Genomic DNA, 12,649 nt, shown 5'->3' with positions numbered 1-12,649 from the left:
GTGCATGTAGTGTTTCCAACATTCCCTTCTCATAAATAGCTTTGTGTAAATACTTTCCTTTGATTGGATGACTTTCAAAAGCAATGGGTCTTTCTTCTTGCATTAAAACAACACCAATTCCATTTCCTGAGGCATCACATTCCATAATAAAGGTTTTTGTGAAGTCCAGTGTAGCTAATACTGGTGATTGGCACATTGCCTCTTTAAGATGTTCAAAGGCCTTCGTTGCTTCTAGAGTCCATGAAAATGCATCTTTCTTCAATAATGTTGTTATAGGTGATTCTATTCTCCCATAATTCTTAACAAACTTGCGATAATACCTCATAAACCTGAGAAATTCTTGCAGATGATTTATGGATGTCGGGGTTTTCCATTCCTTAATGGTTTTAATTTTTCTAGGCTCTACCTTAACACCTTCATGAGACACAATATGTCCCAGATATTCCACCTCTTGTACTCCAAAGGAACATTTGGAGCTTTTTTCATATAATTGTTTCTCCCCCAATAGTTTGAGCACTGTGTCAACATGTTGAACATGATCCTTTCAAGACTTGTTATAGATTAGTATATCATCAAAAAATACTAACACAAATTTTTTAAGGGTTTGAAAATGGAATTCATAAAACCTTGAAATGTAGAAGGTGCATTGGTAAGGCCAAAAGGCATGACCAAAAATTCATAATGACCCTCATTTATTTTTGGAATGTATCGAGTCTTCATTCTGATTTGGTGATATCTTGAACAAAGATCCAACTTGGTGAAGTAAACTGATCCATGCAATTCATCCAATAATTCATCAATGACAGGAATGGGAAATTTATCTTTAATAGTGAGCTTGTTGAGCTCTATATAATGTGGACACATGCACCATGATCCATCCTTCTTGTGAACCAATACTACTGGAGTAGAGAAAGAACTTTGACTAGGTTGAATTATGCCAGTCTCTCGCATTTCTGTAACCATACGTTCAGTTTCACTCTTTCAGGCATAGGGATATCTGTAAGGCCTGATGTTTGGAAAAACACTTCTTGCAATCAAATGAATAGCATGATCATGATCACGAATAGGTGGGAGGTCTTTTGGAGTCTCAAATACCTTGGAATGATTGTTCAAGACTTTTGGAGATCTACAGAAATAGATGATTTCGACGTGGGAACCTCTAGTGAACATAATTGTGCAATTATGCCTCGTTGTTCTTTCTTTAGAAGCTTTTTCATTCCATTAGAGCTGATTATATTTATTGGTTTCCTTGTGATATCCCTTAATTCAAATTCCTTTCCTTGTGAAGAAAATTTCATGAAATTTTCTTCAAAATTAAAAGCTATTGTACCCAAGGATTGTAGCCATTAGACTTCTAGTATAACATCAACACCACCCATTGGAATGGAAAGAATTGAGCTATTCAATACATATTCTCCCATGGATATCTTGATATTATGGCACTTTCCAAAGAAATTTATGTTTCCTCCACTTGCAACCATCACTTGACACTCTAGTACTGGATATAGGAAGCAATTCAATTCCCTGGGTATCTTAAATGAATAAAAATTATGGGTACTACCTTAATCAATAAACACTATTACCTTTTTCTTCTTGATATGCCCTTCTATCTTGATAGTTTAAGGAGTGGTAATTCCAGCCAATGAATTACAAGATATGGTCAGATTCATTTCTTCTTTCTCTAACTTTTTTCTTGGTGTATATCCTCTTCTCTTGAAGTTTCTTGTTCCTTTTCTTCCTCCTCTTCACAATCTATGTAAAATAATTTCCTCTCATCACACTTATGGCCTTTAGTGTATTTTCTATCACAACTGTAAAAAACCATTTTGCTCTTTTTTTGTCCAATTGTTGTGGTGTCAAACTTGTAGGTTGTGGAAATCTAGGCAAAACAACAAATCCACCTTTATCATTTTGAGTGGGAGGCTTCCTTGTTTCTATAATTTTGCTTTCAATTTTTCTTGCCAACCTGAATGCCTTCTCCAATGCCTATACTCCTCTGGAATATCTTTTACCCTTATATTTAATTTTTGGAAGTCCTCAATGTGATCCATCATTGAACCCTTTTGTTTGAGATTTATCAATTGGCTAAAAAAAGTGTTGCTTTTTGTATCCTCATAATGTGCTATCATTCCACCTGTAAAGATTTGCCAAGTGAGAATTTGTTTATGAGAGAAAAGCCATAGATACCTGTCAGGCCAGGTAGTAACTCCACAAAATTCAATTCATATTATTCCTTCATGTTGGTCTTTATTATATACATGAGGGAGACTATTCACTTCATCTCCTGATGACTATTCATATTTCTTATTATCTATTTACATTAATTATATTTATTCACCCAATCTTGATGATTAGGTGTCAAAATTCCCCCCCTTAATCTGAAGGGATGTTGGTGAGTCCAAACATCATTCTGAATCATTCAAGCTTTTCTCTTCCAAGTGCTTTGGTAAAGATGTCTGCAATTTGCTCATTAGTGGAACAATGACAAAGATGGATTGTTTTGACCTCAACATCATATCAAATCAGATGATATTTAGTAATGATGTGCTTCGTTCAATCATGGAACTTTTGGTTCTTGGCCAAATTTATTTCAGAGGTATTGTCAATCATGAGTGGAGTTGATTGTACTTGTTTTACCTGCAAATCTTCAAGAATTTTCCTGAGCCACACAATTTCTTTTGTTGCCTCAGCTGCTGCCACGTATTCCGCTTCTGTTGTGGAATTTGCTGGAACTGATTGTTTGCATGATCTCCAGGAGACATCTGCTGATCCAAGACTCATAGCATATCCTAAAATAGATACCCTAGTTTCTTTGTCTCCATCGAAGTCTGAATCAGAGTATCCGATCAAACCGAATTCGTCCACCTATGTATACTTGGTTCCAAAGTCTTGAGCTCCTTTCAAGTACCTTAGAACTCTTTTTGCAGTAGACCAATGTCCTTCACAAGGCTTTTGCATAAACCTAGATAGGATTCCAACAACAAACAAAATGTCTGGTCTAGTAGTAGTTAGGTAGTTGAGACTTCCTACAAGTTGTTTATACTTTGTTGCATCCTCAAATTCTTTTCCTTCAATAGATGTGAGCTTTAAGTTTTGTTCCATTGGAGTAGTAAGAGGATTGCATTTTGTCATGCGAAACCTGTTCAACAGATCTCCAATGTATTTCTTTTGAGAAAGAAATATGGACTTTGGATGTTGAGTTACTTCAATACTAAGATAGTAATGAACATAGCCCAAATCAGTCATTTCAAAACTTTTCCCCAATTCCTTCTCTATGGATGCAATGTAGCTTTCATTGTTCGCTGTCATCAAAAGATCATCTACATATACCACAAGATATACCACTGTTTTGCCAACTTTCTTGACAAATAAAGTTGCATCATCAAGATCACAATGTTTGAAATTAAGTTTCAGAAGATGCTTAGTTAGTTTTTCATACCAGGCTCATGGTGCTTGTTTGAGGCCATTCAAGGATTTCACAAGTTTGCATACTTTATGTTCATGTCCTTTCATTGCAAATCCTTTAGGCTTGGACATAAAAACATTCTCTTTTAGATTTCCATTTAGGAAAGCAGTTTTTACATCCATTTGATGGACTTTCCAATTGTTTTGAGTTGCTAGGGCAAAGAGTGTCCAGATGGTAGCCCATTTTGCTGTGGGGGCAAAAGTCTCCTCATAATCGACCCCTTCCTTCTGTGCAAAACCTTTTGCCACAAGCCTGGATTTGTTCTTGTCAGGTGAGCCATCAACTTTATACTTGTTCTTGTAGACCCACGTGCAGCCAATTGGTTTGATTCCTAATGGAGTATCAACTAGCTTCCAAGTGTCATTCTTTATGAGGACATCATACTCCTTTTGCATTGCTTCTTTCCATTCATCATGAGAAGCAACTTCTTTGAAGGAAGTTGGTTCACAATCTGTAGACAATTTCAATTCACAATCATACGAAACATCCATATCAACAGGTGAATTAGAGTCATCTACATCACCTCCATTTTGCCTGGTTGAATTTCTAGTTCTTGTCTTTCCAACCTCATCAAGATGAACACTTTCAAGTGTCTTTGTCAGCCACTTTGGGGGACCTTTCTCAGATGGTCCAGGCTGCTCCATCGATTGAGCTGGGACTGAATCAAGATTGAGTCTCCCAATTCTATGAATCACATCACTTAAAGCATCATCCATTGTTGGAGTTTCATGTGGGGGAGCGAGTTCTTCAGAAGAAGATTCCACATGTTGATCTAGTACAGGAATCCCCCTTTCAAGATGTGGAATCTGATTATCAAATTCTTGAAATGATTTTGCATTTGCGAATCTATCCAAGCAATCAAGTTGTCGCTCAACAACATCATCAGTTTTGGATGATTAAAGAAAAATTACATCTCTAGATACAACAAAATTTTTATTGACTTCATCATAGAGACGGTATGCTTTGGATGTGTTTGAATACCCCAGGAAGATACACCTACGACTTCTTGAGCCAAGTTTGTTTCTATATACCATTGGTATCAAGGCATAACAGGTGGAACCAAAGACCCTGAGATGCTTTACCGAAGGAACATGTCCATACCACATTTCATATGGAGCCTTGTTCCTAATAGCATTAGATGGACATCTATTCTTTGTATATGCAGCACATAGAATAGCATTAGCCCAAAACATTATTTTTACATTTTTGAAGAAGAGCATGAAGCATACCATATTTAGGATTTTCCTATTCATTCTTTCAGCTACACCATTCTGTTGTTGATTATAAGGTGCGGTCATTTGATGTTTGATCCCATGTTGGTGAAGATAGTTTTCAAATTCATTTGATGTGTATTATTTTCCATTATCAGTGCAAATAAACCCAATATGAGATTGTGCATCATTTTCAATCCATTTATGAAAGTTCTTGAATGTTTGAAAAGCATCAGATTTTTTCTTCAATAAATAAACCCAACACATTCTAGTGTAGTCTGTTAGTCTCCTATTGCAACAGGGTTTCATTTTTCACGATTGACATTTTTACATGCCAAATATGTCATACCTTGCAGGCTGCAGTGTTCCATATTTCCACAAGATGCCATGAAGTGTGCTAGTCCAAAGGGCACTGCTGTATTCCAATTTTGATGAGTTGTTCCAGTTTTGAAGAGTTTTAAAAGGGAGGTCCAAACAGTCTAAACTTGGTCTCCCTAGGTTTCAATTTCTTGTTTTAGAATATAGAGAATAATATCTGACCAAACAGTTTAATCTTGGCAGATTTGTAGATAGGTAGAGAATCAAAGGGACCCAACTGCTTAATCTGGGCCCTTGACAGAAATATGGGTAGACTTAGATAGGAGAACAGAAAAAAGAAAACATTGTAAAGCTGGGTCTGCAAGTCTAAGTGCACCCAAACCAAAAAGAAGAAAAAATGTTAGGAAAGTAGGCTGGGTAGGTAGTTTTTTGAGGTGGCAGAATGATTCACGATCAATCTTGAGCTTTAAAGTCTTATATCTTTTCAAATCACAGTTATCAAGCAATTTTTAGCTGGAGGAGCTCAAGTTGGACATTACTAACTCCCCCTTCCTCTTATTTCCCAAGTCACTTACTAACTTCCCCAAAGACGTCAAGATCTGCTTGATTCCTCTTAGTTTCATCATTCTCCATGTCATTTGTCTTAGTGAAGATTTCCTTCACTCAAGGATCCTTTATTTCTCATTTACAAGTTCTTTTCCCCAAAATTAGCCTAAGGTCCCCTACCTTAGCGCCTGCTGATCATCTCCATATTAACTACTAACTCTAGTACATAACTCCCTATCAGTTTTCCCCTTCCCCTACTAAAACTATGTATATAATACTCCCCTATGTAAATATCCCCTCCCTGGAAATTTAGCCATATTTCTTCTAAGTCAGGGAAAAATCAGTCTATATGGGGCTATTTTTAGCCCATCCGTGTCATAGCAGGAGTTAGATGACACCTGGTCATGCTAACAACCTCCCCCCTAGCCCTAAAACCTTCAAAAAACCCATATTTCGCCCCTATCCCTAAGTCCCAAGTGTAAATATATTAACCCGCGCTCATTAAACCCATAAACCCATTTTCCTAAGTCTAAACCCCCACCAGCGTGCATATTAAAACGAGAATATTCCCTGGATCCCCACCCTTATACCTCTGCCATTTCACATTCGCCGCCAACCGTTAGATCGCCTGCCCCATAGATCTACGGTGGGCGGGCCTTCCCATCTCCCAACGCGCCCGAAGGATAGTGTCCGGGAGATGGGCGGTATTCCCGCCATACTCCCGCCACGCGTCGCCTTCTGGGCTGTGGCGGAGCCCCCTCCCCCGAAACCACCTCTGTCCAAAGGCGGTGCGCCTCAAAACCGGAAACCACCTCCTGTCCAGTGACGTCACCTGCTTGCGTCACCCCCCTGCCTAGTCACCATGACACGTCATCTGCCTGCGTGGCCTCCTGCCACCGCACCGCCAAGTCACCCTGCCACCGTGTCCCTTTACCGTACTGCCACGTCACCTCCGTACGTGATGACGTCATCATGCTGATGTCATCCCGCCACATCATCAAGCTAACGTCATCGCTGACTTCACCCCCGCCATACGAGGTCCCACATGCTGACGTCATGCTGATGTCATCAGCAATTTTGGCGCGAAGGGCGAAAATCGCACTCTGGAGCCCCGGAATCAGTTTCTGAGGCAGTTTTTGATGCTGGATAAATTAGGCCAAAATGGGGAATCTTTTCATCGCGCAGCCCCCAGCAAGCCCGAAAGGGGCTGAATGACCTGTTTTTCTTCGCGAAGCATGCAGAAAGGAGCAGAAGACAGTTTTGAAGGAAACCGATGGCCGAACAGTGGCCATTAAATGTTGATTTAACACACAGCACGTCAAAGCAACAACCCAGCTTATTGTCAAAGAGTATCAGAGGAAGAAGAAGAGCCAAAGAGTATAAGCCAAGATTTTTTAGGGGCTCGAAGCAACTAAACATTGATGAGCCCCTCAGCAAAGTCAAATCGATAAGTGTGAGCCCATCCCTGCCTTCAAATCACAGCTAAAACATTTAAGGCAGTTGTACAACAATGGAACAAAAACCCATGCACAGTTATTGCAGAGGAAACTGCACCAAGCCACCGAGGACAAGCACATTCACTTCATTTTGATACGGTATCCCTCAGCGCAGCCAAAGATATTTTCATGCATTTATTTCAGATAGGATTAGGTCAGATTAATTATCCTTTAGGACTTGTTTAGGTCAAGATGTAATAAACAAGTTGTAGAGAGTTTTCCCTATATATACCGCCCTCAACATTGTTTCAAGGGTTGGTAAATTGGTATTTTTCACTAGAGACTCGCACTGTATACCTGAAGTTGTTTCTGTAATCAAAGATTGCCGAAAGTTCTGAGAAGAGACTGTTTCATGTGTTTTTAATGTTTTTCTGGAGACTGAAGATGGAATTCTTGTGCTGCAACTTGATACAATAAGTGCTTCTTACCTCTGTTTACTGTTTACCATTGTCTAAATAGCAGAAAGAAAGATTAGCTTAGAATTTGTTTAAATACACTCTATGCTCAATTTCTGCTGTTTCTTTATGTTTTCCTCTGAATGAATTGGTAATGAATATGAATTCCTTCTGGCTCATGTTTACCCCGATTCACCTGTGTGTGCCGATTATCTAGGGATTCTTTACTGCCCCTAGGTAGAGCTCTGTTATCTTCCCCTGTTAAGCTGATTGAGGGATTCTTAACTGCCCCTCATTACTTAGCATTCACCCCATCCTTTAAACCTGAAACATTGTTTCATTTGCAGCTACCTTGCTCCATTTTCTCTTTTGGGACCAAGAAAATGCACCAGCAGTCCTCCTTTTCGACTCCACGCCCAATGGTTTGAAATTTCAGACTATGCTCTGCCTCTCTACCTGAGAACATCAATTTTCCCACCAAAATCAGAACAAAAACCCCTGAACTCAATAACTAGCCTAAGATCCTTTTCAACAAAGCTAAATCTGAAAGAGAGAGCCCTCTCTGACTGCAGGTGGGCTAGAACCTGCAGTCTAAAGTTGGTCTATGGTTACCTCAGCCGTATCCTTTTCCGGAGCTTAAGGACAACCTGAGTGATAACATAATGGCGACTCCGCTGGGGAATTTACTTAGATAGTTTCACGAAGAAGGTAAGAAAGCTCCGCTGAGACCATAAATCAATCTTTTCAATTGTTGTTTACCTCTTAAAACTACAGATGAAGCCTGAATGTCAGCCAGGAAGCCTTTGAAACTGTTCTTTGCTTTGCATTAACAGGAGTAAATAAATGCTGCTTCAGTCAATCTTCATGCTAGTTTTAAGTTACAAATAAGTTGTCCCAAATTTTGATTAGTTTTTTTCTATTTCTAAAAACATTCCCAGAAAAATACCAAAAGCAAATTCGGAAGCTGGCTCCCAAGAAAAATCCACGATATACAAGGTCAGACCCAGACCCTAATTCCCCAGCTGTCTTTGAAAATCCGAACCTAATCCCAAAGATCCTTAGGAAGCAAGAAAGACAGGAAAATTTTGCTGATTTGAGTCCTGAAACAGCTCACCCAAGCTGTGTTCCAACTCCTGTCAAGGTTTTATTTCATTCAACCCCTGTTTCCCTTAGTTCATCATCCACATCTCATAGCACTCCTTCCACACCTCCATCCGCTGCACATATTCCCAGTACCACTACTGTTGTTTCCAGCGTTCCAGTTACTCCTGTGATCCCCGTTACCTTAGTTGTTCCACTTATCCCGGCCAATATGGCTAATAGATATGCACCCCTGCAATTACCTGCTAATGCTGGCGCTTTACCTCAAGAGTACCAATCAAAGATCACATATTTTGATAGTACTCGTCCTTTTATTGCCCTTCAGCACACTAAAAAGATGCAAGATTATTTTGAAAACTACGAAATAGATGATGATAGCATGAGAATGAGAATTTTTGTTCAGAGTTTAATAGGTGATGTAAGAACTTGGTTTATATCACTCGCTGCAAATTCCATAACCACCCCATATGAGCTTTACCAATTCTTTACCAGCAGATGGGAGAAAAAGAAAGACCCCTTGCACATACTTGCTGAATACGATACAATTAAAAGAGGTCCTCAAGAAACTGTTTTGGAGTACTGTGCAAGATTCAATAATGTTTACAATGCAATACCACAGAATCTGAGTCCTCCCCCTGACCTTGCCTTGTACAAATTTCTGGATGGTTTTGACCCGGATATGGCATACCAATTAAAAGAAATAGATCCCCAGACCCTTGCAGACATGCAAAATGTTGCTGTCAGCATTGAGACCAACTTAATGGCCAAAAGAAACAGAGCTAGGATGGAAAGAAGAATCACCTTTAAGGAAGAACCCTCAGCCTTTGACCAGAAGCTTGATGCTATTATCAATGGCCTGCAAAGATTGGGAGAAAGAGTAGAAAACATTGAAAGAAAAGCATCATGGGAAGGAAAACAGTCCAATACCATAAGGAATCCAAATTTTAGAAAGACGCAGAACAAAAATGCTGGTAGGTCTAACCAAGACCATGACATAAGACCCCCTTTTCAAGATAACTATGTTGAAGGTTCTACTTCTAGTGAACCCATAGAGGACACTCACATGAACTTGATGGATCTAAAGGGTGAGCACCAAACTTTCCTGTCCCAAGAAGACCAAAATAAGCATGACTGTAATGAGTTTCAAACTAAATTTGGTGAGTCTTTTTATTTTAAACAAGGATATGATACTGCTGTGTATGAGGTACACAAACAATATAAGCTGAGAACTAGGAATATTGACATTTCTGAACCTAGTAAAACAAAGGAAGGAAAACAACCCAACAAGATTAAAAACAAAGTTGTTGTAACAGAACCAGCTGATACAAATATTCCAAACCCGCATCAAGTGACTGTAGAAGACATAACAGAAATACAGCCTTCCAAAGATCAGCCTTTTCCACCTTCTTCCTTGAAAGAAAGCTCGAACAGTGTTCCAAAAAGTCCTCCTGCAACTGTAAAACCGCAAGTAGTCAATCCCCACAACGCTAAAAAACAAGAGCAAACTGCTAATATTTCAAATGAAACAGAAAAAAATGCCCTCATTAATACCAAGACCCCATTTGTAAAGCCATTTAATTTAGAGGCAGAAATAGCTAAGTTGAAGATATCCATCCCCCTCTTAGAACTTACCAAACACGATGTATATAGGCAATAGATTCAGAGATCACTTCAAATGCCAGAGGTTAAGGACGATGTAAATGTCTTAGATGACACCCCAGAACTGCTGTTTGGCCCAGAAGTCAATGGAAAATCAACACATGGACCTATTCCACCCTTTTATGTCAGTTTGCATATACATGACAAAGTTTTGCACAACGCTATGTTTGATTCAGGGGCATCGCACAATCTTATGCCCAAAGCAGTTATGGAAAAACTGAACCTGGATGTTACAAGACCGTACAAAGATTTATACTCATTTGACTCAAGTCAAGTGAAATGTTTAGGCCTCATCAAAGACTTGTGTGTATCCTTAGTCCAATATCCCAATAAGACCATCCTCATGGATGTGGTGGTGGCTGACATCCCACCAAAGTACGGTATGCTCCTATCAAGATCATGGGGAGCAAAGCTGCAAGGATCCCTTCAACTGGACCTCTCCTATGCCACCATTTGAGTCTTTGGGCAACCAAAGAGATTGTATAGAGAAACGCTCATGAAATATGTGGTAAGTAGTGAGAGCAAGCCTGAAAATTTTCCCATTTATTCAATCCACTCTGATATGGATTCCTTTATTTTGTTTAATGATGACACAAATTCTCCAAATGATAATGAGCCCTTCGCTCAGGAACAACAAGCACACATCAATGAAGAATCGGCTGCACATACTGATGAAACTGTCACAACAGATAATGCAACCAGCATACAAGAAGAAACTCCCCAAACAGAAATTTCATATCTGCCCAATCCTAAGTTGACTGACACTTTAGGCATCAACCACAAGCAGAAAATCACATGGTATTTAGAGTTTGACGGCTCTGTTAGGGTCCCACCCTAACCCCCTTATTTATGTCATGGGATCACGTCATCGTCAAGAGTCAATAAAGCCCATATTAATATTTGTAAGTGGTTAACCCGCAATTAATGACGGGACCACAGTTAGTTGCAAATGGGCCGTAGTATTAGATAGATGGTATTAATAAAACCCACGGTATTGGCCCGTGGTATTGCATGTATGAGTCATATATAAAGGATAGAGACTCCCTATGAGGAGCATCATGTCTTATTTTGTAATCGAGCTCTGCTCTATTGGAGGTTGCCCCCTCGAAGAGGCATGTGAACATTGCTCTTTGAATAATAAAATCATTGCTATTCTGTGTTCTGGGTATCTTTTCTTCGCATATTCTGTGTTCTGGGTATCTTTTCTTCGCATATTCTGTATCTGGGTATTATTTTGCAGGTTAAGAGCATAACAAGTGGTATCAGAGCACTTTCCAGGGCTCGGTGGGATCTCCAATTTTTAGCAAAATTTTTTTTGGCTAGAGACGTGTTCCGGCGTCTTTAAACCACGGGATCTGTCGTTGAGCGCATAAACCTGTGGATTTGGGGAGGCATGCACGCAGGAAATACAAGAGGTGGTCACGTCTGTTGGACTCCCTTGTAACCCCTGTGGGTACCCCTTCGAGTAGTAGCGCATTAGACAGAACCGCCCACGGACTGTCTTCCACGTACCCTCTGGGTATATAGGAAGCCCCCTAGGCTCCCTTGAAACCTCTCCATAGATAAACCTTCGGCCGTCTTGTGGCTACAGTACACCGAGAACAGCACTCGGAGAGATTACTCGCCCGTACGATAGGGTAGTCGGGTTGTACGGCTAAGGGTACGGTCGATCCTCCTTAGTTAGAGCCCTGAAACATTGGGCCGAGTACTACTATCAGACCCTTATGTATATTGTGATCTGTAGCACCTGACACTCCTCAAGACCATAGTTCCCTTTTCTATCGGGGGATCACACATCATCTATTCCAGACCCGCGTGTGCAAAGAAGTGCCGCAGCAGCAGACATCAGTCCCCCCGCTCCATCAGATCCGCAGCAACAGTTGTTACACCATTCAGATCTCTCAGATCCACCAGATCGGAGTTGTTGTGAAGGGTTCCTGTATCGAGGTATACTTTTCGCAGGACTTTTGGCAGCATTGACATTTTGAGGATTTGGCGACTGCAGTATTGATCAAGGAGGAGTAAAACTCCGTTAGGAGTTTTCCAAAAAAAAAAAAGTCTGAGATCTTCCGAGGCGCTTATTGGTGATCTAGCCCATCAGCATCAGGACAACGAGCTGAGCAAGGTGGTACCATTCAATTTATTAGAAAAAAAAAAAAAATTGGCGATCCCAGTTTGTCATCAAGTTGGTGTGTGGTAGAAACTAGAGCTCAAGCGATGGCCAATGAAAGGCTAGACAAAATTCAAGAAGATCTGAACTCCCTCAACCGTCTGATTGGCGGACTAAGTATCCAGGTACAGAAAGTACTCAAGAAGGGCAAGGAGCTAGCCCAAGAGGAGGTTTCTAATGGCCATGAATACCATGAGGGTGAGTCTAGCCATTCTTCTCATGTCTTGCACACCCATCCACCACCCAGTCAGCGACCTCCCAAGTTGGATATGCATAAATTTGACGGT

The sequence above is a fragment of the Pinus tabuliformis genome, chromosome 2_2, assembly GCF_031772625.1.
Source record: "Pinus tabuliformis cultivar Carrire ecotype Pingquan chromosome 2_2, CPIR1, whole genome shotgun sequence".
NCBI lineage: Eukaryota > Viridiplantae > Streptophyta > Pinopsida > Pinales > Pinaceae > Pinus > Pinus tabuliformis.
This window is presented reverse-complemented; position numbering follows the sequence as displayed.